Raw genomic sequence first — 26,870 nt, forward strand, 5'->3', positions numbered from 1 at the left:
AATAAGGTGTGATTGGTCTCTGCCGGAACTGGATTCCCACTGAATATGCCTTGCACAAACTTACAAAGACTATCCCCAACAAGATTCCATTGGCTTTGAAAGAAGAAAGCATGAAGACCGTCAACTCCCGGAGCCTTAAACGGTTTCATATCCCAAAGAGCTTGCTTAATTTCTACCATAAGGACCGGGGCAGCGAGATTCTCAACACTTGTGACATCAAGAGCAGGAAATCTTCCTCTCATGATTAAAGGAGCGTTAAGAACGGGGCTCTTCGTGAAAAGACTAGCAAAGTAATTCGTCGCCATTTCTTTAAGAACATCTTGATTGTCTACAAAATCCCCATCAGAGTTCTTAAGCACAAGAATCCTATTCTTCCTTCTCCTCTCCTTAGTTTTCTTGTGAAAAAACTTAGTATTCCTATCACCATCCAAAACCCAGTCATTTCTAGACTTTTGAAACCAAAAAAGTTCTTCCTGGTATAGAACATCATCCAGATCATGAGTGAGTTGCTTTTCAAGATCAATAAGCTTTTGAGAGTTGTAATTCTCCCTAGCTTTTTGAATACCATTAATCCTTTTCAGCAAAATATCCTTTCGCTTGAATATATTACCAAAATCAGCATTATTCCAAATCGTGGCCATGTTAGTGAACTTCTTAACTGAATCAGTAAAAGGTTCCGAGTTACCCCAACTTTGACGAACGATCTTCTCAAAACCATTATCCCCTGTCCAAGTTACCCCAAATCGTTTAGTCCCCCTACTCGTATCCTGGTGATTGTTAAACTGCACATAGATAGGATTATGATCCGAGTGAATTCTCGGAAGATGGAGAATATAATGGAACGAAAATTTCCTGGACCAAGCTTCGTTACAAAGAAATCTGTCCAGTCTTTTGAGCAGGTTTCCCCTCCTCCAGGTGAATGGGGAACCACAGTAACCAAGATCAATTTAGAATAATTCAAAGTTTCACAAGTGTATGTCAACCAGTTTCTTTCAAATTTGGAATTCTAGAAAAACAATAAGAAAAATAAAATTATGGGCATTGCCATGGAAGTGCTTTAATGTGATTCATCCTAATTTTTAATGTACACAATTTTAGGGTTTCGAATTCCATCTTAAGCGCTTTAATGTTATGGAAACTTGAAATGCTAAAGAAAAACGAAGTTTAATCAAAGGAAAACACAACAATGCTCAACTTAGGATAATTGAAGCTATTAGTTTAATGGTTTTTTAGGTTTGATTGTTGGTAGGTAGGGGTGAGCAAAAACCGAGTCGAACCACACCGAACCGAACCGAACCAAACCAAATAAAAAATAGTTAATATGGAATGGTTTGGTTTTGAATTTTTAAAAATTACGGTTTTCGGTTTGGTTTTAGGGCTTGGGCACCGAACCGAACCGAAAAAAACCAAACTTCCACCTTGATTTATTATATATATATAAATTATGTAAATTGAAATACTAAATTTATTAATCTTAGTATTTATATTAAAAATTAATATTAATCATCACTAATAATTATTATATTTAATAAAAATATTAATTATAAACATAAATTTAGTGATGGTTTATTAAACATATGTTTTTTTGTTTTTTTAAACCGAATAAAACCGATCGGAGTAAACCGAACCGAACCGAACCGAATTTTCGGTGCACCAAACCGAAAAAACCGTAACCAAACTATAAATTTAGTTTTTATTTTTATAGGGGTAGTTTGGTTTGATTTTGGCATTTCTCACTCCGCATCGAACTGGACCAAACCGTGTACACCCCTAGTTGGTAGGGGTGTAAATTGGATTGACAGGTCGTTTTCTTGTCATTTCGATCCATTTTATTGACATAATTAGGATCACTCGAATAAAATGTCAAAAAATTCATTCCTAACCCCACACGAATATAAAACAGATAACAAGACACGAAATGACTAACATTTTAACAAAAATAGATATACGGCCAACTTTGCCAACACGACTCACTTAAGATATTTAAAGATATAAAATATGATTTTAATCTCAAATTTATCAATCCATACTTAAATTATAAAATTTTAATATAATTAATTAATTTATATACTAGTAGATTTGTACTAAATTTATTTAATAATTTTATTATTAAAATATGAACTTTAATTTTTTTTATTATTATAAGTACTATAATTTATAAATGGATTAATGGAGATTCGCGAGGTTCACACGTTTTCGACATGAGTCCGCAAAGGTTCACCGGAATTTTCCAATTTTACATATTTAGCGTATCATGTTATCATGTCATGACCAATTTTTACATTTTTAATTGTTGGTTTTCTCCTCTAATAATTTATTAGTTGCTTGTATATTTTTACCTATTAATAATTTGTTTCACATAGCTGAAATTCCAATCTGCATAAAAATCATTACCAACTTCACATTTTGTGCAATTATTCTCAACTTCCACTCCAGTTCATAAGTCCAATTTTGAGGTTTTCAAATTAACCAACACATTTTATAATTAGCTTTGATCAGTGGCTATTTCTTTGAAAATTTTATTTTGGGTTGGGATTTTTTCTAATTGATGTTTAAAAAAAAAGTTACGCTAAAATAGCTGCTTCATGCTTATGTTCGATTTGAGCTAGATAAATATATATTCCAAAATGGAAACATTAAATGTCGAAGTAAAATCAACAAATAGAAAATGATAAAAAAACAAAAATATTCATGCAAGATCCTAACCTTAAACCCATCCACCACCACCACCACCACCAAAACCCTAAACTTAGCCTCCATGTAGCCACCTCCTATGGCCAATTTGATGTTCGTCAGAATACTAGGATCATCGGAAAAGTTCCTCCCTCCCAACGAGTAGTTTCAGTTAATCACTCTCAAAATGTTTATTTTGAAAATTTCCCACGGTCTTGAAAATTTTCTGATTTGCAGAAAGCCTTTGCTAATACAAGGTTTATAGTAGGGTTTTCCTTGTGCAAAAATTATGAAAGAGAGGATGCAGCTTCGGGATTCTAAGGCCAGTTGACGGAGTTAAAATTGATTGGATTCTAACACAGCTCAACATGATTATCATCGGGCAATTCAAACTGCGTGCTTATCGTTCACGATACTTTGGTGATTTGAATCAGGATGAAAAGGTAATCGTAAGCAACATGTGGTCTAGAAACCGATATTATCTGTCCTTTAATCTTTAAGAGATAATCAATCTTATACCAATGTTATTACTCCAGGTAACAGTTGCAATTCGGATTCTAAGAGTCTAGCTCATGATATTAAGGTCAAGCTCTCCATAGATCAGAAAAAGATATCAGAGAATAATATGGAATGGCTAGAACGATCAACTATGGCAAGAGTGATTTCAGCTCAATCTATTTTGCATGCTAAAATTACTTGCTGTCCAAGGACGAAGTTTTTTATTATGTCTCATTACCTTTGAATCTATTTTGGATGCTATGATATTATTGGATGGAAAGTCGAAACAATTGATGGAGTTTTTTCATACTTTCTTTAAGGCTATTGTTTTTAATACCCCATACTCTTCGCGTGATGTGGCTCTAAATTTTGGGTGTTCCTCTTTTGATGTGGTGTCCGGAGGTTTTTGTAGAAATTGCGTATTGTAGTGGAGAGACAGCTAAGGTGCACCCACTTGTTTATGTGAAAGAAAGAGTGGATTTTGGTTCCGTTGTGATTTCAACAACTAATGGTTGGATTAACAAATCTCCCCGGTAGTGATAGGAGAGTGCAACTTTACTGTTCATGCTTTAAAGTGGATCAACCAATTTATTTTACCAAGAATGCAAAGATAGGTTTGGATTCTCAATTCGATCATCTTTCAGAAGAGGGTTTAGAAACAGATGAACACCCATTCAATGATGAGGAGCAGAATTAGTTTGATAATTTTCACGCTGATGAGAAGCAGAATGAGAGCTTGGTAGTTTTCTCTACTTCGTTGACGGCTACATCTACTCCTCTTACTGATTCAGTTATGAAGAATATTTTAGAGATAAATGCAGCTTCCCTTCAATCACGCATTCTAAAGGAAACGGTCGTCCCTGAAACGGCAGTAGCTAATTGTGAGCCTTTATCCATTAGTTCACCGATGGATTTAGGAAACATTACAATCAAGAAGAAGAGATCTCATAAGCATCTTATTATCTCAGATAGTTTAGTTTCATGTTCAAGTAAAAAATACTCTAAAGTATTAGATAATGATTTTATGAATATGAACAAGTTGATTCTTTCGGTAAAGGAAATGGAAGCAACTAGGTCTTTCGAGGAGGCTCTGAAAATTTGGCACGTGGGACACTCCCTGGGGTTATTACATAGTGACTCTAAGGCTGTAAAATAATTAATCAAAAATTTGGAGCAAGATTTGGTGAATCAGAATTCTTGAGTTTTATTTCGTTCAAGGTATTTTATTATGTCCCGGCTGAGACATTACACTCTATCATCAAGCCTTGGCCGTTTTGCGGTTGGGCTATGAATAGAATTGGATACCCACCATCGTATGGAGGGCACAATTTTGTGATTATCGCCACTTGCTAGTTCACGGAGTGGGTCGAGGTGATGCCTATGAAATCACCCACGCAATAGGCAGTGATAGAGTTATTAAAAAACAATGTAATTCATTGCCATGGTCTTCCGGAGATGATTATTACCGACCTGGGAACCTTGTTTACAGGAGGCGATATGGTAGAGTTTGCACCACAAATGAAGATCAAGCTGGTGTATTCAACACCTTACTATGCTGAAGCCAATGCACAAGCTGAGGCGACAAACAAAGCCATCAAAATAATAATCTAAAATATGATTGAAGACAATCCAAGACAATGGCATAATTTATTATCAGAAATTGGGCAAATCGGACTAGCCAAAAGTCGGCCGCTAGTTCATCACCCTTCAGATTAGTGTATAGGTATGATGTGATGCTCCCAATGGAATTATCAGTAGACTCAATTCGCCGCCGCCCAACAAAGAAAATTGACACAAGGCGATTACTATGATAAAATGGTACTAGAGGCTTTAGACTTAGATAAAAAAAGAATGATTGTGTTGGATCATCTTGAAGCACAAAAGAGGAGGGTAGAACGAGCATATAATAAGAGAGTCAAGGCAAAACATTTTACCATAAGAGATTTAGTCTAGAAGACGATACTCCCAATCAGTCAGAAAGATAGGCGATTAGGCAACTGGAGTCCGAATTGGGAAAGTCCTTTCAAGATAATTCAAGTGTTGACCAATGAAGCATACGTTTTGCCCAATATAAATGGATAAACCCATGATCAGGCGATCAACAGTCAGAAACTGAAGAAGTACGTCCCTAGTTGTTGGGAGAACATGGACCGACAATTATTCGGACTCTTTCGATTTAGCAGATCCATTAGATATGTTTGTTGTTCTTTTGGATTATTCCCGTAGATGCCATCCTTCAATGAGAATTTATTTTAAGTTTAGAAAACTCCTTCTAGTTTGAAGTTTTCAAACTTTTCCCACAAACAGCGCCAATTGATGGATTCAAGCATCTCGACAGCGTTTAACTTGCAAAAGAAAGTAGATGGTTGATCAGACGGTTTCTCTGATTAGCTCTCCGATGCTTAAGTCAATTTAAGAGTAAGGGAGAAAAATTGTATTTTTTGTAAATTGGGTGTTTTAAGCATACCTCAACTTGCTTATATAATAGTAGTGAGTGAATACCTTGTAGAGTTTAAATAAAAAAAGATTTCCTATTTAGCATATAAATCCAAATAGGATTATATTTCTTATATGGGAGTATGACTCCATATAGAAATGTGATTCCTGCTCTTCTACAATCTCTTTCATAATATTTCGGTTTACATCAAGAAGGAATTGTTGTAGTTTTAAGATTCTTTTAAGTAAACTCTAACATATTTCGTTTGTTAAAAGTAAAAATATTAAGTATACTATTAATATTGATCTTTTAATTACGTTATAGTGAAATTGGATTCCTATTCAAAACTAAACAACCTATAATTTCTAGAATTAAATTTGTATTTAACTTCGTAATACATTTAATTACTAAAGGCTAATGTGGTAATTTTATCTGTAAAATAATTATAGATACATACCATTTTTATATTTATGAGTACTTCTCTTTCTAAATATAATATAATATTTTTTATAAACCGAAAACCTTGCATAGCAAGAACATAAAAAGAAAGCGTACACTAATCAGTTCTCCAAACAATCAACCAATTCTCATAAACCTTTTCAATCCAAGCGTTACTTAACAAAACTCTAAATTTGTAATATTTCTTTCCAGTTAAAAAATCATTTTTCATATTCTCTATCTTTAGATCGGAGAACTAAAAATGTTTCCCTTCCTAAAAGAATTTTTTTATTGTATTTTAACGTTTTAATGTTTATTAATTAAATTAATTTTTTTTTTGACAATCAAATGAGCTTTTCATTAATTCAAATCAGACAACATAACAGCTAATAAGAAACTAGGAGGATCATCTAACCACTCCCTTCGTCCTGACAAGGAATTCGAGGCTCTAGCAAGAGAATGAGCAACACGATTCGCAGAACGGTAAACAAATCTAACCTTGACATTCACCAAGGCATTCAACAAACAAACACAATCAGCTAAAAAACAAAGCAGAATAGAAGTTGGCTGAAATTCAGAGTTAAGAATCTGAATTAATTGTAAACAGTCAACTTCTACTTCAACATTTTCTTTATTTCTATCCTTTATCCAAGAAAGCGCTTCCTTAAGAGCCCAAGCTTCTGCAACTACAGGTGAGAGCTTCTCCGGTTTCGCGTATTAATTAAATTAATTAGAAGCCAAATTTATATGTATTCATAGGACAAATCCACATTATACAAACATTAAACAGAAAATCGATTTGATCTCAACAAGTAAATAAATTTAAATGTAATTCATACATCAAATCCAATATTATATAAACAACTAGTTTATATATATATATAGTAGATTCAATGAAACCGATTTGGTCTCAATTAGTAAATAAATCTTTATTTTCTCCCATTTCTAGTCAAATAGTTATAACACAATAAGTATGCATTGATCATAAAGATTTTATTTCCTTGTAAAGCACACAATTACACCTATTTAATAAACATGAACACGAGGAGACAATGCATTCTTCTACACAAATAAACAAAAAGCATATTCAATTCTTATCAAACAAAAATTAAAAAAATGGCATCCAAGTTTTCAACCAAGCTAATTTTTTTTGTTGCCTTTTTTTTAGTTGCCACTATGTGTAAGCTTTTTTCTAGCTCCCTCGAATGTTTATATTTTCTAAAAAAATTAGTCTATTATTGATTAAATTTACACTTGACTAGTATTTTTTGGCATTCTTAGTTATATTTTCATGTTTCGAATATTAATAGATACATATGCTTGTTTTTTACTCAGGTTCACAAATGGTGGCTAGCCGGGTTGACACAAATGCTATAATAAATAAAGGTTCTGCTATTTCACACGACTGCAAAATTGGGGCAGAATGCACCGGTGCGAAATGCTCGTGTGAAGATTGTGTTTGTGTAAATGGTCGTTGCGCTTGCGTTCCCAAATTTTCATCTTCTTATGAAAATTCAGGGCAATGAATTTTCAATTTTTTTGGTGTTGAGTTATCACTATCAATAATTTTTTTTTGATGAGTTATTAATCAATATATTTGAATCATTCACATAATTTTAATTTAAGTACATCTCGTTTTCTATTTTTTTCATTTGAGTATCATATTTGTGTGTTTGTTCGACTTTATTTAAATTATATTGCTTATCTGTTTGTTTGATTTTATTTAAATTACATTACTTGTTTGTTTGTTCTTTTCATTTTATTAAAAACGTATTCCTTTGATCGTCCAATTCGCCAACTTTTTTTCCTTATCCTTTTTTTTTCCAAGAGAATACATTGGTGAAGAGTAAACTACATTGGAAAATCATATAATAAAATTAATATATGATCTTTCATTTTTAACCTAAAATACTAACAAACAAGTCAAGATACTAAAATCGAAATTAGGCGAATCTTGACATTGATTCCGCATGAAAGAACTGAACGAGAACTTAAGAGCGAAGTTCCGTTGGAGCGGGTTTTCATAAATACAATATTTATTTTAATCGGAGACACCACCACTAATCCATCGCCGAAAAAACCATCTAAAAATAAAAAAAAAAAATTATTGTTTTAATATTATTTTTAGATTCCGGAGACCCACTACGGTGGGTCTGCTTTTTAGATTCCGGAGACCCACTATGGTGCGTTTGAGCAGATCCACCGACGGTGGGTTTTTGGAAATAAAAAAAATAAAATTAAAGATTTATTTTAATTGTTATTTAATTTTTAGACGGTTTTTTTTGGCGATAAATTGGTGGTGGTGGCGCCGAAAATAAATTAAAACAGACATTGTATTTGTGAAAATAAATAATTATTTATTTAATTGAGTTTTTATTTAATTAGATTTAAATTTACTTTTGATTGTTTCAATAAATTTTTTAATAATAAATATTATGTAATTATATATATTTAAATTAAAAAAGATGAAAAAGAGGGTGAAACTAGATAAAAAAAAATCATAAATAAAAAATTAATAAATATTTTAAGTATTAAGGATGTTTTTGAAATTTTTTCTTAAGGCCACGTCATCAGTTAGACGGAAGAAACTAACGGTGGTGCGATCTGAATTAGTTTGGACAATGTCTCTCAGGGGTCAAAATGAGCTACCTTTAACCTTATGGTCTTATTAATTTTTCCGCTCTGACCTTAAAGGTTAAAGTGAGCCATTTGCCTATTTTTAAAATCAGTCCTATTATTGATTCATTTGCATACCTAATTAAATCAAGAATATGTAAAATTAAATTTTTTTTTACCGCAGACTATAATATTCATATCAAATTCAGAACTGAAACAAACTAATATAATAGTATCAGAGCTACTATCAGTAAATTTTAAAATAAGTTACACTACTAAATCCATGGGTGTATAAATATTTTGTATATGTTTTAAATATATATTTTAAGAAATTTCCTTTTTATAATATAGAAAAGTTGCGGTAAATAAAATGTTTAATAAAATTTAAAATAAGAATGATAAACAAAAATTAAACAGAATTGTATAAGAAAATGACTATAGAAATGCAAAAAGTAATACAAATATACAATAGAAAGGATTACTAATCAGCTATAGCACTCCAACTTAGGGTCCCCTATCACCAAACCCCCTGAACTTTAAAATCGGCCGCTAAATCTCTTAAACTTTATTTAATAATCAACTAAACCCTTTTTGACATAAATTGGCCAAAATACCTTTCAAATTTATAAAAAAATACAAAGAAATCAGACAACCTCAATTTAACCAAACCTAAAATCACCCACCCAACCAAATCAGATAAAACCAAACCTAAATCCATTTAAAATTAAATAAATAATATGTGTTTTAATTTTAAAAATTAAATAAATAATTTTTTTAATATTAAAAATATAAATAAATAATTTTATTTTATTTTTTTTAAATGTCCGGTGAATAGACCCACCGGTGGTGGGTTGTTCACCAAAGAACAGAACCACTGCCAGTGGGTCTGTCCTTCTCAGAACAGACGCACGCCGGTGGGTCTGTTCTTCTTTGAACATTCCCTACGACGGTGGGTCGCCGGATCCGATTTAAAAAAAGGGACGTACGGAAAAATCGGCGGCGGCAGATGGTGGTTTTCGGTTAAGTGCTTTGATTTAATTGGGTGAATTGAAAAATTAGATATGATTTGGTTGTATAGATGAATTATGTTTGATTTGTTTGGGTGAGTGACTTTAGATTTGGTTGATTGGGTCAGTTTGGTTTTTCCTTTTGACTTTAAGGGTAATTTAGGTATTTTTGAAAAAAGGGCTTGGGGTGGTTATTTGGGGAGGTTTTATGCCAAACGGGGCTTAGTTGATTATTAAATAAACTTTAGGAGGTTTAGCGGCCGATTTTAAAATTTAAGGGGTTTGGTGATAGGGGACTCTAAGTTGGAGTGCCATAGCTGATTAATAGCTAATAAAAAGAGGTAAAAATACGAGTCAAATACTTTGCGGGTGATTGAACAATGTGATTATTTCCAAACTACCCTGTTTTTTAAAAAATAATTACAATAATTTTGGTTATAACTGCCTAATTTCCATTGCTACCATATTCAGCAAAATAATTTCAAAAATGACCTTTCTCTTAATTAGATCCAGCCCCACAAAATCGAACGGTCCTGGTCAAAAAGCTCCACAACAATAAAATACACCATAAATACACTATAAACAATATACTATAAAAACACCAAAATAATATAAAAAATGAAAATCGATCGTTCTGTCTGGGTTGGACTGAACGATCCTGACCAAAAACTAAAAATAGTATTTTTGAAATTAAAAAAAACTAAACAAGGTTATTTTGATAAATAAAAAAGGGATCCGAAAAATGGGTAGCGTGGTAATTAAGTTTGAAAATAAGATACTGTGAAAAATTATCTCTTGAACAATCAAATCATTTCAAAAAAAAATTGCTATATTTAATTTATTCTGAATAAGTTAGCCTAAATTCATATAGAGGTCTCTATACTTTTAACTTTTTTATATTAAAAGTCCTTAAATTTCAACTTTGTATGACTTCGGTCTCTATACAACGAGTACTCTTATTTTTGTATCTCTCTCTGCGGATAGAATGATCCGCGTGTCTCTCACCCCACGCTAAAGAGAGTGTGAGATGAAACTTTGAAACAATGGAATAATTTTGTATGACACGTGTAAAGAAAGGATAATTATAACACAACGGTTGTGTCATATTATTCGTACAACAAACCAATAATGTGTTAGACATGTGCTAATATTTAACGATAAAAAAATAAGTAATAATTAAAGATTTTCAATAAATACTCATTAGCTTGTTGTAAAAATGACGTGGCACAATCATCATATAAAATAAACTCTCCGTAAAGAAAATGCTCAAATTGCTTTAAAAAATGCTCAATCCAGCAGCCTATCACCACCATTCCCACCGCAAATTCAACACTTCTCCTTTTAATCTCTTCCTCTTCTCCCCCCTCTGTCCAAACACTTCACCACTCTCTCTAAGAAAACCCAATCTCTCCCTCTAAACCAATGACCGGCTATAAAACTAATAAAAACCATAATCTAATTATATATATTTTTTTAAAATATTAAATTCATCCAGGCCAGCGTCGAAAACCGCTGACCGCCAGAGCAGACCCAGTTGGGTGTTCATCATCATGACGATGATGAACGATTTCTATTTTTTTAAATATAAAATTAATTTTTTTTAAAAAATTGAAATAATTAAAACCCATTCGAGCGGAAAAGCTCTAGATTGTGGTCGGGAAGGTTGTAGTGTCAGAAATATTCGTAAAAAAATAATTTTATTATATTCTATTAAATTAAAAAATTATTTTTGTTATTATTTGAACTTGTGGGGAAGAATAGTTATTTGTGTAAGTTATAATAAATGCTATTTTAAATATATGTTAAAATGAAGAATTTTTTGAATTTTTTCTAAATAAAAAAAGTCAATTTGATGTTTAAGGTTACAATTGAAATAAAAAAAATGTGAAATAGGATAAAATTGACCACTTTTCAACATTAGAATAAGATTAAAAAAGAGTTAAAAGGTCAAGGTTTTTTTAATGGATTAGCAAAAAAAAAAATGATCCCTTCTATATTTAAGTCATGAGATTCACTAGGCATCTCCATGTTCACTTTCACAGTCAAATCATAGATTTTACATATTTCTTTTACAAACTAAACGTACTAACATTTAGATTGAAAGCTAAAACAAAGAATTGAGAGAAAGGTAATGAAATTAAAATGAACCAGATCGGCAATGAATAATATTTAAGAAAAATAATTACTTATAATTACTTTTAGAAAGAAGACATAAAAAAAAGATCGGCAATAAATAGCGAAAGAGAGAACTAATCGGCGACAAATAACATAAGGGAGAACAGATTATCAATGAATAACAGCTGAGAAAAATTCTTCGCAAATAATTTGGAAACCTAAGTGCAGACACCAAGCTGATCAGCGGAGTGCACCAGATCCGTTAAAATCAAAATACACACCTGAAATAAAAACAAATCAGTGTATAAAATAAAAATTAGTCTATTAGACATAATCAACCGCAATTAGAACTAATCAAAAAATAAAATTGAAATAATAAATATGACCCAATTGTAATCTAGATTTCAGAAATTTTGACATTTCAAATTCAGCCGCTAAAATAATAGTGATTAAGTCAACTCATGCATAACTCTAGTGTAATAAAGATTATACCAAGCTAACCCCAAGGCGTATGTGAGTTGGTAAAGCGCTCTCCTGACTTAAGTAAGGTCGTGTATTCGAACTGTATTCATGTATGCAGCCGTTTAAAACTTGAAATCAAAGCTCGCAAGGGATCTACCCGGCTCGAGTGGGGATCAGTCTGAATGTGGAAGACTTAAAGGTATTGTGGAAAGCTTAAAGGGGTCGTTTCATAGTTGAAACCCGTTTAGGACACCTTATACCAAGCTTTTGACAATAAGATCAAGAGTTGAACTGTTGATTAAGCTTCAGATCCCATTAAGCGTCAAAACCAAGCTTTTGACATTCCACGTGTATTTCATATGTTAAATTTGAAAGGATTATGATGAGGAAGATGATCTTACACAACACATTGCAAGTATATATTTATACACACCTTAAACACTAGAAGCAGCAGATATTTACACAATTGTATAGACTATAAGAGATAGAGTAGGAATCAAGCACAACAGCTACATAATTGAAAGTATATCATCATCACCCTACTGCAAATTAATCATCGTGCGAATAAAAAGTCAATTTGTCTCGTAATAGTTGAAACCAAGGTTTGTGTAATGGCTTGGTTTATACATTAGCTTTTTGATCATGAGAAGAAATGTATTTTACTTGCAGCTTTTTATCGGCAATCAATTTCTGGACAAAGTGAAAATCAATTTCGAAATAAGGAGACTAAGAGTCAAAGGTTGGTGTAGTGGTTAAGTAAGTAGCACTGAGATTATCACACTATAGTATTGGCGGTGTATCGATCACATAGCCGAGTTTGTTTAATTAAGATTGAATCAATACAAGTTCTGTGACCGTGGAAGTCAAAGAACGGTATTAAACTTTGGTAGATGAACAAGCAACGGTACGTTGCTTTCGTTAGGCCCAAGAGATAATATTACAGCCAACAAATAAACATAAACCTGATGATGAATGTCGGTCATCAAGAGAGCCCACCCAATCTGAGTTGGAGTATTTTGTAAATGCGGTGATATTAGAAGGCTGAAGTAAATACTAGAATTCTTAATGGATTGGAGTCTTAAAATACATTTAACTGCTTGCCAATGGATCTCCATTGGATAATGCATAAACTGAGCCACCTTAACTAAATATGAAATGTCAGGGCGAGTCAAACTCAAATACTCTAAACCTCCAACAAGCATGCGATACAATAGACCTTGCTTTGAGTTAACAATAGACTAGAAGGAAGTCAAGTTGCCTCAACTCCAAAAAAGTAGTTCAATTGTTCTACATTTTTAAGAGCAAAGTGAGTACTAAGGGAAGCAATAATATATTGCAAATGAGAAGTATTGTTGCCTGTGATAATAGTGTCATCAACATATATCACCTTAATACAATCCTTGTTAAGTAACTACAAGAAGGAGTGTTGGATTTTTTAGGTTTATAACGCAGTGGATCTTTAAAATTTTATTCAAAATCCAAAAGTAAGATCCATGTAATTCAATTAGATTGACATAATTATATATAAAATTCACTGAGTAACGAGTTCACGACATCTTTGTAGGAAGGAAGATAGGTGGTTCAGTTTGGTTATATCTTACCTCAGACCAAAACACCTCCAATATAATGCATTCTCTACGAGTATCCACACGAACAATTTCTCCCCAAAACGAGTGCTTGTGTGCTAGCACCTTTTGCTTCTCAAAAGCAATTTCGAACCTAATGTGATTTTTTTATTTCGTAAATAATGTTCTGTGTTTGATTTCAAAAAAATATATACATATAAAACCCTAGGCTTAAGTAAGTATTTATAGGATACAACACATTTAGGGTTTACTTAAAATAAGCGGGTTTACTTAAAAACTTATTTTTGATCCTATTTAATTACTATATATTTTATAACCCTTTTGAGTTTATGTATAAAAAATTTCCTTTTGATAACTATACATATATATTAATTATCAGTATTACCTTGTAAAGACAATATATATATTAATCACATTATTCTATTGGGCTTATAAAACCTATATTTGTTTTGGGCTTATTCATAGCGTGTGATCCTTTAGGTTCATATAACGTTGGCAGTGGGCCCGAAATCCTTATTTTGGCCACAAGTCATAAGTGGCCTCTAGTAAGTAGGGGTGAGCACGGTTCGGGGGAACCCGAGAATTGACAAATCTCCGGAACCAAACTAAAAGTCGGGGATATCAAAAATTGAATCTCCTGATCCGTACCAATAATCGGTTTGGTTCAGAGATTTTAATTTTCAGTACGGTTCGGTACGAGGATTCGGTCCTAACGGTTCGGTACGGTTCGGTACGGATATCACTAGAACCACTTGTTTTATTTAAAATATAATCTCTACTATATTATAATATATTATTTTAACTTTTAAAATTAATTAGCTACTTATTCATTCATTTTTTTTATATTTTCAACTATCATATGTATATTATCATAATGTATATTTTGACTTTACGTATTATAATAACCTATACGTTATCAAATCAAATCAATCCAAGTGGTATGGCCCAAGATAATTCCACCGAGTTAACTGCTACCATCGTTTAAATCCCAAGTTATGAGTCCCTAACAATTCCGCCGAGTAAACCTCATATTTATTATGCATAATCCTCCTTCGTACATTACAACCAAAATCATAATGTACTCAAATCGAAACATAATCTAACATATCACAAAATCACAGAATATGCAATGCATCCAATATCCTAATAACACAAAACAACAATTTATAAAAATAATACACAAAGTAAATAGAAAACTCACAACTTGCTATCCAAAATTCAAACACATAAAGCAACTCCTTTATACTTCTTGAACTCTGGGTCCCGCCAGTAGTTGCCCCATTAGATCTAGATCAAAAACGATAATAAAACGCAATTAAAATAAACTCTCCTCTCCAAGTTTTTTTGTCTAGAGTGGAGAATATTTGTTCTAAACCAACATTTAAGTTCAATAATACTTGGCTGTCAAAGGAAGAGTGTGCTGATGTTGTTTCAAATTCCTAGAGGAATGGTGATCAATTTAACATGGTCCAGAAACTTATAGATATAAAGGAAGCTTTAGTTGAGTGGAATGGTAACAGGGTTCCTAACTTCATGAAAAATATTGAAGCTAAAACCAGTCGTTCGAAGAATTTGCAGCTGAGAAGTGACGAGAGAGAGGTGCCGGAATATGCCAATGAATGTATTCTTGATTCCTCTTTGACTCTGTGAGGAACTTGAAAGGATGATGAACTCTTTTTGGTGGGATCAAGATCAGAGTAAGAAAGCCGGGATAAATTGGGCTAGGTGGGAGAGACTTCGCACGCCTAAGAAAGTCGGGGGCATGGGCTTTAAGAAAATCCGGGAGTTTTATGTAGCTATGTTGGCTAGACAAATGTGGAGGATGGTTAGCTTATAAGATAATCTTATGGTTCAAGTGTTTAAAGAAAAATATTTTCCTAATGTTTCGTTTATTATTGCTAAATTAGGTGTTAACCAAAGTTTCGTGTGGAGAAGTATCTTTGAGGCTCAAGCTGTAGTTAGAAAAGGGGCTCGTATCAGAGTGGGTGATGGGAGGAGTACGAAAATCTGGGCTCACCCATGGCTGGGCGGGGACGGGTCTAGGTTTGTGAACTGCTTGGCACCACCAGGTCTGGAAAATGCAACGGTAAATCAACTTTTCAAAGTTGATAACAGAGCATGGGACGTTGGTCTTGTTAGGGATATGTTCGATCAGCAGGATGTAATTCGCATCCTTAGTATTCCAGTGAGTAGAAGAGTAGTGGCTGACTCATGGCATTGGGTCCTAGAGGATAAGGGGAAGTTCAGTGTTAAGAGCTGCTACAAATCTCTTTATGGTAGTTTAATGCAGCGGCAGGATACTTGGTGGTGTAAAATATGGAATTTGAAAGTGCTGTTACACGTTCAAAATTTTAATTGGTGAGCTATGTATGTGTTTCTTCCTACAGCGAAAGTCCTAGCATCTAAAAGAGTTTATATTAATTCTTGCTGCCCTGTATGTAATGGAGGAGATGAGACTCTTTTCCATCTATTTTGTGTTTGCTTGGTGGCCGTCGAGTGAAGGAGTTCAGTAGGGGTTCGCAAAATGATGTCAGCTGCTAGTGACTTTCAATCATGGTGCGTTGATTGGATGACAAATTTAAATAATGATGATGGTGCTATTTTTGATATGGTCTGCTAGTTTATATGGATCAACAGAAATAATTCGGCCTGGAAGGGAAAGGTGGGGAACGCATCTTATATTTTAGGAGCTGCTTCAGGTCATCTTGCCGCATGGCAAGCTTCTCATCTTGCAGGTCCTCATTTGAGAAGGGCGAGTGTGGGGCCGAATGATGGATTGTACAGTTGGAGGCAGCCAGAAGTGGGGTTCTGGAAGGTAAATGTGGATGCTGGAGTCTTCAAGGATAGAAATAACATCGGTTTTGGTATCGTTGTTAGAAACTGGTTTGGTGATCTTATTATGGCACGTTTGATTTGCATACATGGAAATTTTTCGGCGCGTTCAACTGAGATTATGTGTATTCATGAAGCACTCAGCTGGTTAAAGGGTTCTTCTAATATTGTGGTCGAATCGGATGCGAGAGATGTGATATTAGAAATGAAAAACCCAAACTTGAAGGAAGCGCTTATTGGTGATTGTTTGGAGTTATCGAAGCAATTTAGTAATTTATATTTTTTATTCGTAAGACGATCTGCAAATCAGGCAACGCATGTTTTAGCGCAATCTGCCCGTTACATTTCAGGTCATCAGGAGTGGTATTGTCACTTTCGTGAGTTTCTTACAAATGTAATTGCTTCAGATTATTAATATTATTCTACCTTTCAAAAAAAAAATTAATATGGATTTTTAATATCCTTTTTTAACCTTTTTAGATATATACATTCATGTCTTTATATATAATTTTCTAATAAACTATTTTTTCTATTAAAACATGCCTTAAAAATTATGAGTTTTTTTGTTGGAATTTCAATATTGTTTTAAAAATCGAAACAGTAGCCAAACTGATGAAACCATTGATTTTTGGTTTGATTGTTTTAACCGGTCTGACCGCCAATTTAACCGATTAAATACATTTGAAAAAAAATTATAATGCAGTCGTACTATTACATTTTCAGTTTCTATTAAAACAAAGGGTCAACGCGCCCTCTAAACTTGTGACACAGGGTCATCTAATCCAATTTATACTTTTTTGAGCAACTAACCCCAAAACTCCTCATTTTTTAGCAATCAACCCTATCATTGTATTTTTAAAACGCGTAAAATACAAATCGGAGGTGAAGGATGTAAAAAAATAATTAGATACTTCCTTAATTGTTGCGATATAATTATTCTAAATCCATTTTTTGAAATAAAAATATAAATTATGGGGTTATTTGGCCCAAAAATGAAGAGTTTTGAGGTTATTTGCTCAAAAAAATATAAACTGGGTTAGATGACCGGTGTTATAAATTCGGGGGGCGCATTGACCCTTCTTTCATTTCTATTATTATTATAATTTATTATCTTCTACAACTATATATACATTTTTTATTATTTTTAAAAAATTCCTTCAAAGGAAAATATAAGTAGAAGACTTTTTTACTTATAAAAAATCATGCGTTGCTTAGTTATAAAAGAAATTACAAGTCTTTATTTTTATTAATTCCATTATTTTTTCTATCTTGGATGTTTTACTTTTTTTGTTTCCTATTTTATATTATCTTCTTGGTTTTTTAATCTAACTTAATAAATTTACTTTTTTTATCTAATCTAATAACCTAGTAAACCCATTTAAAATCTCATAAATAAAAGCCTTTCTTATGTCAATTGATTCTCTATTTATGTCTATTTTTAAAATGAATTTTACCTCTTAATTCTGTTCTTCCAATTTTTGATAGCTTATTAACTTGAAGTTTTTTATATTTTTAAAATTTTGCTGCAAGTTTACCATTTCAAACTCAATTATTATTCTGAAAAAAAACTAATTAGTAATTAAATTATCTTTTATGATTTAATAACAAATGCTAAATAAATCATATTAATATTACACTCTTTGATTGATTTTCCTAATTTTAGTATAAAAATATTAAAGAAAGAAAGAAATAATTTTATAAAGCAAGAAAATTAAAAATTCGATTTTGATAATTTTATAAGGAAACAGATTATTTTAAAAGAATGTTGCTTCTATTTTGATCAAACACTTTATTTTTTCACCATATATACAAATTTTGAATAAAATCAAAAATTTGAGCAAATTTGAATATATATATATATATATAGGAAAGTTTCAAAACAAAAGGAAAGACATGATTGTACACATATGAATAAAATCAAACCGTTTGGTAACAGAATCATAGATAGCTAATCTATACCTTTTCTGTTTATTCCCCCCAAATTTATTTCTAAAAATATAATACAATGTCAGCTATAAAACTCCATATATTGTTCAAAACATAGCATCAAAAAGCATACTATAAACAAAAAATCATGGGTAATTTCAAACAATCAATCTTGGTTCTATGTCTACTAGTGTCAGTGATTTTATCCGAAGCCAAACACGTTCATATCAGAAACGACATCGGTGAAAATATCGACCTAATGGTGCATTGCAAGTCGAAAAACGACGACCTAGGCGACCACTTACTTCATCCCCAAGAAACTTATGAGTTTGCATTTACACCAAATATTTTCGGAACTACGTTGTTTTTTTGTGGTTTTACATGGGCAGGACAGCCCAAATTTTTTAATATTTACGATGATCGCGCACATAGTAGTTCATGCGGAGATTGTTACTGGGCAGTGCATGTTGACGGACCGTGCTTGCTGAAGAATGATTTCGGTGAGATTGATACATGTTATAAGTGGAACAGTCCGTGAAAATGTGCATTTGGTTTCTTATTCTTGATCAATCTATGTACGAAATAAAAGCCACAAGCAAGTTGTGATGTTTTTTTTTGAAATGAGTAAGTTAATTATGATGTTAGTTTTAATGTAGGCATTAATTATTATTATTATTATTATATGATGGTTGATCAACATTATTGTGCCAATATTTGCAGCCTAATCTCGATTAAAACTGATGTGTTATGGAGAAGTTATCTATAAAATGGTCATTCCAAATGAATATACAGTGATTTGAAATTATGATGAACTAATAAAATCAATATAAAATATAAGAGCAATGCTATTTAATTCACCATTTTTGTCCTTTTTTATTGCACTATCTAACGTGGCAATTAAACAGTTGATGAATCTAAAGAGGAAAATTGAGATATACACTGTTAGAAGGAAATTGGACAAATAAAACCTTGCCACGTACGGTGGGTTAGAAGAGTTGGATTAAAATAGTGGGTCATGAAGCATTTTCCAAATTATAACGAGCTAGTAGTTTTAAACCGCGATGACTTTATACGCCATTCGCTATTATACTATGTAGTAGGGATACTAAAAGCAAAGTCATCGTGAGATTACGATTATAAATCTTTCATGAGAATATTGATTTCACAACCAAAAGAAAGAAGAAAAAATGTTTAGAAAGGAAAACTAAATGAAAATTGGAGCAAAGTTACGTATTATATAGTTGGTCAATGACCGGCTATAACAGGTAAAAAATAGGAAATTGTTGGTATTTTAGAATGAGCCATGTTTTGATCCATATGTTAATCAAAATCACAGATTTCATATTAAAAAAGAATGGCCGCGGTAGCAGTAGTATACAACAGATTTCAAATTAAACACAAAATTTATTTTATATAATTAAAATTATAAATAACTCATTTATCCAAATAAAATTATAAATAACTAACGTTAAAAGTTGCTTAAGGTATACATACATATACTTCTATTTGTTAAGTATTAGTATTATTTATTTATTTAATAAGTTATAATTTAATATATATTTGTGAAAATCATGTCGAAATATTATAAAACTAAAATTTATATGCAGCTAAATTTAATAATTTATCCACTGCTTACATAAATCAATAATTAAAATCATTCCTACACTTTAGAGAGTCACTACTAAATGATTAGCGGCGGATTTTAGCGATGGATTAGAAATCCGTTGCTAAAATCATCTAACAGCGACGGATTTAAAGACAAACCTAAAATCTATTGCTAAACTGTCAAAATATATGGCAGGCATAGCGACATACTATTCGTCACTATTCCGTCGCTGTAATTGGCTGGCGTTAACGTTGGAGGGAAGAAGAAGATTTTTTGTGAAAATTTAGCGACAAAATCTAATATTCCGTCGCTAAATGCATTCTTAATTGAAACGATTCATATCATTTAAGTGTTTAGCAACCGATTTATTTAGTCCGTTGCTAAATTAGCGACAGATCAATCCGTCGCTAAACCCTTAAATGAAACGAATCGTTTCATTTATTTTTCGATTTTAACAACGGATTTTTGTGTCCGTCGCTAAAATCAAAAATAAAATACCCATGCCCTCTTTTATCTTTTCAGTTTCTGAAAACTGACACAAAATTTCCGCCGCCGTCCCTTTTCCCCTTCCTTTCCAGACATGGTTTTCCGTTTTCCTTTCCCTTTCCACCGTGGTTTTCCGTTTTCCTTTGCTTTTTGGTGCTACCTGTAATACCCCGTATTAGTTAAAGTGGTTATTTTTGCGAGTGTCCAATTTTTATAAATTAGGACCTCGAAAATAGTTATTAAATTCACGAGGTGAATTTATAAATATGGAAATGTGATTTAGAATGTGTTTGGCGATAAGTTTGACTTTTAGCAATTTTACGTGGTAAATGTGAATTTTGAGATTTTACGCTAAAAACCGTCAAAATAATTATTTTAATTATTTTTAAGAGGCCCAAAAATATTTTATTCAGCCCATATATTTATGATTTAATGTTTTGAAGTATTTGAGAAATTTTAGTCCGTTTTTTCCCCTAAAGATTGAATTATTTACGAAAATGGCCTAGTGGCAAACTTGTAAATAAATAAAACATGGAATAAATATCTAGATATTTTGACGAGTCTTCTTCTTCCCCAAGCAACTCATTCTCTCATTCATTTTAGTGTGGGTGCCAAATTCTCCCAAAAATAAAAACACAACTTTATTTTCTTTCAAAATTTCACAAAAATTCCTTAACCAAAAACGTAGCAAATTTCGCGTAGATCGTTATCTACCATTGCATGTAGGATCAAGGTATACCTTCAACCTCAAATTTTAATTTTAATTTTCTGATGTTGTTTGAGTTTTAGATACATGCTTAGGTTGTTAAAAATAGTGGTTTGATGCTTAAATAATTGGTTTGAATTGTTGTTTTGTTGGGTTTCGGATATAATTCATTTTTATATGTGAAATTAAATTATTATTTTTAATTTCTGGGCTGATGTTAAAAATGAATTTAATATATATGTTAAAGGTTGATTTTCATAGATTAAAGTTGATTAAAATGTTGGGTATTATTTATAAATAATGGATTTCGATTTTTAGAGTTTAATTTTTTAAAAATCGCTAAAATAAGGGTAAATGAATTGATTTTAAATTTCTGGAAATAATCCTAATTATGTTTGATCTATATGTTGGGTTGATGATGAATAAGTGTTTAATTGTGAATTTTTGATGGTTTATTAACCGGGTTCGGTTTTGATAATTTTATTAGTTAAAATTGTTAAAACAAGGGTATTTATGTCATTTTAAATTTCTGGGCAGAAATTATTTATAAAAATTTATAAACTTTATTTGTTGAATATTTAAGGAATTAAAAGATTTAATGGATGATTTTTGATTGTTGATAAAATCGGATTCGGATTTAGCAATTTATACGGTTTTAAATTGTTAAAATTATGAAAAATAATTAATTTTAATTTTGGGGCTGCTGTTTTAGTATGATAATTAAAATAAATATGTTTTGGTTTATTTGATAGGATTATTCATAATTGAGGAATAGTTGAGAAATTAAAAGTTACGATTTTAATCTAAATTGTGTTGCGTGTCTATGAATAAAATGTTAGACCATAAAATTGAGTTGATGAGTAAGTTTAGATTATTTAAAGAATTGATTGATGTGATTTTCAATTGATTTGGAGTTGATTCTCAAAATTGAAAGTTTTGGGGCTAAAATGTAACTTTCGTAAAAATGAAGGAACAAGCAGTATTTTAATCAAAATTCCAGATTATAAATGTATATAATCTGATGTAGAATGATGTTTAAAGATTTTAAATGATTTTGGTAAATTTTGGAAAGATTTGAATGTTTTTGCCGAAAACTAGAGTTTTGGGGTTAAATTGTATTTTTTCAAATTTGAGGGGCTATATGGTATGTTAGCTAAAGTTTCCAGGTTATAATTGTTAATAATCTGAAGTAAAATGATTTTGGGTATTTTAAGTAATTTTGTCGATTTTAAAATCGATTGATTTACGAAAGGACCTAAATGGTTAATTTTAAAAAGTTTGAGGATATTATAGTATTTTAACCAAAAGAGGAATTTAAGCCAATAAGGGGCTGTTTTAATTATCTTATGGAATGATTAGACCCGATATTGAAAGTAAATCCGAATTTTAATAATTAAAATATTATTAATTAGTTCTGTAATTAATGGAATAAGGGTAATGTGAAAAAAGGGCAATATGGTAATTTGGTTAGTTTAATGAAACTAATTAAGGAGATAAAAGATATATAATTATTTGTGAATAATTATGAAAGGCCATAGATGTCGATTAAACCTTGAATTTATTTCAAGTGTTTTCCTGAAACGGACCCGAAGGAGAGTAGGTCCGTAATTCTCGAAGAGTCGAGAATGAGAAGGAATTATGAATCGGTTAAGTTGAGAAAACGACCGATAAAGAGAATGTTTTATGAAATGTTTTTGATGTGATATTTGCTGTTTACGATATGAAATCGTATTTGTGTGTGTGTGTCTAGAGGTCAATTCTAGACTTAGGATTCTATGCTTTGAAATCGATATAACACGAATCCTGAATATAGATGTGACGGAAAGTCAACTATAGACGGATGAAATTGAAGGAGCACCGGTTGGAGTAGACCGAGTGGCTAATAGTGGATCGTCATGGCGTATTTAATTGTGGACGACAGTCTGTGAGTTTGCATTTTTACATGCATACATTAAAGTAATAAAATTACTATTATTACTTTAATGTGGAAATTAATATCATAAAGCATTTTAAATATATTGTATATTTATTTTTAGTAAATAAAAATATTATGGAATGAGTCTACGAAACGTGCCATCCTATTGGGCTATAATAGGACTATGTGATCAATAGTTAAATCATGCATATTTATTTTTATGAGTAAAGTGGAATGACTGTGTGAATCCGGGCGACGGTCTGGAAGTCTGAGACGACGGTCCAGACATAGCGGGAGAGTTTCTAAGACGACGGTCTAGAACCCCGAACAAGTTAACGGCGATGGAACGATAGAGTTCGGCTGATTAATTTAAGGACTAACAGCGTCATGGAACATTAAATGTTATCGGTCGTTGAGTCTATGAGATAAGTTGGAAACAGCCTAAAGTACGGTTTAGAGCTGTAAAGGATTGTGGAAAAATAAACTAGAGTCGAGTGAATGTACGGGTTCAACCGACTAGTTTATTAACCTAAGTCTGAAAGGAGACTTAGAGGGAAATGGAGTAGAAATGACATTTCATTTAAAGCATTACCTTTCTGTGATTAAACCGGTAGTAAATATTTAAATATGTCTATTTTACAACGTGTTAAATTATTTAATGTGTGTTTGTAAGTTGTAAACTCACCAGTATATCTGACCCACGTTGTGGAACTATTTTTCAGGAATATTGTCTGTGTCTGGACGAGACCTCATCTTTTTGATTCTCGAAGTCTTCGTTTTGCGTATATGGTAATTGGTCTTATTTTGATCTGTAGAGCTGCAGTAGAATAGATAGACAGACGCCTTAGCATGTCAGTATTTGCGATGTTTGTCACGTATGAACTCTGTTTTGTTTTCATCACACGATTATAATATATTTTAACGACATGCATTATAGTATTGGAAAATAGTTGCAACCCGGGTACACGGTGGTACCGGGAGTTGTGAGATACAGTGTAAAGAAAACTGTACGCAACTATGTTATGTGTATAATGTGGGGCCCAGCGTGGCTATATACATGAATGCATGTTATCAGTTTTGTAAAAGACGGTATTCGAGGAATACGCGTTAAAATGATAACCAGTAATTAAAAAGTATCAGTTTTAATTTAACGAACGCATCTGCATAATGAAATGCAGTTAAATCCATAATGAAATGGTCTGCATAATGAAATGCAGCTAAGTCCATAATGAAATGGCCTACATAGTGAAATGCAGTTATTACCATAGTAAGGTGGTTTGCATAATGAGATGCATGATAAACCATAATGAAATGGTTTTGAATTTAAAATGCAATAATTAAAGAGAAAATTATGCATGTTTTAAATGGTAATCTTTATCAGAACGTTTTTAAACGGAGATTTTAAAATGTTCGAAAATGTGTTTTGAATTCCGCGAAAAAAATTAAGTGGTTTTTAATGTATTTTTAAGGCTTGCTACGGGTTTCGGAGCAACCACTCTTATTCCCTAGCGCCGGTCTCGACGCCGAGAATCGGGTCGTGACATTACCCGCCTCCGTCCCTTCTCTGTTGTTGATTTTTCCTCAATGCCACTTTGAGACCACTGCCTTAGTCCGCTGCCGACCTCCTACGCCATCTGTTATAGTTCTCTGATCAGTAGGTTAGTGGTAGTTAATTATTTGTTTTTTATTTTATTTTTTGTCAATTTAATGGTTAGACTATTTATAATATTTGTTAGATTAGTTAATTTAATTAGATTAAATTTAGGTTAAGTGTATTGTTAATTTAACTGTTAGGTTAATTGTGAGTGTAAATGTTAGTTTAACTATTACGTTATATATTTAGGTTAATTGAATAACTTGGGTAAATTAGAGTACTTTTTGTTAATTAATTGTAATTTACATTAATTACTTATTCTAAATTAATAAATTATTGTTTAATTATTATAATTTTAAATATTTTACATTAATTATAAATAAAGGTAAATGTTCTCATGTTTTTACTGTTTGCAGAAGGTGTTCTGGTGGGATGAGGCGACCTACAGTGAGGAGCTCGACAGGTATTCATGACTCACGCAGCCATCCGCTATAACGACAACGTCCATAAGATGAAGAAAGCAGACGCCAAGCATAGATCTGCGAGCTAGGAGATCTGGGATGCCTTGAACGCCTTCTGGGCCACAGAGGCGGTGAAGACGAAGTCGGATACAGTCCGAGCAAATCAGATGAACGAGACGGCGGGCCCGGCACAGGCTCTGTCTGCCATACGGGGGGGGGGATCTTACTCCTATATCAAGCATATGGATGTGATGGTTTGTTTCTAAATTCAGTAATTAAAATACCTAAATAACGTATTTGTTTTATTTTCTTACTAATGAAATTGTTTTTTTTTTCCTGATAGGCTAAGGAGCTCGGCCAGAAGCCGACTGCAACAGAGCTGTACACTCGTCTTCACTCCATGAATTCTGAGAAGAAGCCGGTTGACAAGCGGGCTTAGGACTTGACTGTAAGTTCTTATGAACTTGAAACTCTATAAGTTGTGTATAGGCTTAGGTGTTAAATATATTAGACTTGTTTGTGTGATTAGATTGAAAATATTTGTTGGTTGATTATATATTGTAATTTGCTTGCAGGAATTTTCTGAAAAATGGGTGATGCTCTTATTATAGAGGAAATGCTGCTGAATTTCGTTAAAATTTATGATTACTTTTGATATGTTGTGCATTTTTAGTTACTATAAAACTAAACTAGTATGTTTTTTAACTGATTTGTAGGACGCCATCGCTTAGAGGCTTGCTACCGCGACACAGTCTCTGATCGGAGAGGGTAGCTCCTCGAGTCTAGGGGATATGGACGAGACCCAAGTGTTTTTGGACATCGAGGCGTCAATAAGAAGCATTGTGTGTACAGCCTGGGTTTGCCGAGCAGTAGGTATGCCACCACGAATAGCAGCGCGCAGCGAGGTAGCGCTTCTAGGTCGACACAGCAGGCGAATGAGGAGGTCGAGCGCCGTGTGCAGGCCGGCATCCTGGAGGGTCTGCGGTAGGTTGAGAAGCGGCTGGCGAAGCAACAACGTCAGTACCAGGCGAGCATGGCCCATCTTATCCATGAGAAGATTGCAAGGATGATGCCTAACCTTCCTACAGAGTATCGGTCACATGTCCCCCCCTCCCCCATCAGACGATGACGATACTGCAGATTTCTAATGTCGTGTTTGATTAGTTTACGAACATATTACGTTTTTTTTCTTTTTATATGTTATATGTATAATTTGATATTTATTTACATAAATATAAGTATTCAGTTTCAATTTATTGTTGTCTATAAATGAATTTTAATTACTGTATTTAACAGGTCTTAAAACAGGAATAACAAAAAAAAAGCGGAAAACGGCAAAATTCTGCCGAAAAAACTGTTAAATAGCGACAGACTATTTTTATTTAGCAACGGATTGTACGTCGCTAAACGTGCCTGTCCTGAGACAAAAAAGGCACGTTTAGCAACAAATATTGTCTGTCGCTAAATAAAACTGTTAGCCATGAATATATCTGCGCTAAACATGCCTTCTCT

General features: G+C 32.5%; 1 long non-coding RNA gene across 3 annotated transcripts; it reads left to right on the top strand.

Moving 5' to 3' along the window:
- Positions 1-21,285: 21,285 nt before the first annotated feature.
- LOC126667269 (uncharacterized) lies at positions 21,286-26,614 on the top strand. 3 transcript variants are annotated; one of them, XR_007638130.2, is made up of 7 exons: positions 21,286-21,415; positions 23,202-23,312; positions 24,026-24,092; positions 24,773-24,961; positions 25,314-25,612; positions 25,702-25,806; positions 25,934-26,614. It is a non-coding gene; the product is annotated as an uncharacterized LOC126667269 (long non-coding RNA). The 3 variants fall into 3 exon arrangements; XR_007638129.2 differs by having other exon boundaries at positions 26,075-26,614; XR_007638131.2 differs by lacking the exon at positions 23,202-23,312 and having other exon boundaries at positions 26,075-26,614.
- The last annotated feature ends 256 nt before the right edge of the window (positions 26,615-26,870 follow it).

This window comes from Mercurialis annua, linkage group LG2 (assembly GCF_937616625.2).
Source record: "Mercurialis annua linkage group LG2, ddMerAnnu1.2, whole genome shotgun sequence".
Lineage (NCBI taxonomy): Eukaryota > Viridiplantae > Streptophyta > Magnoliopsida > Malpighiales > Euphorbiaceae > Mercurialis > Mercurialis annua.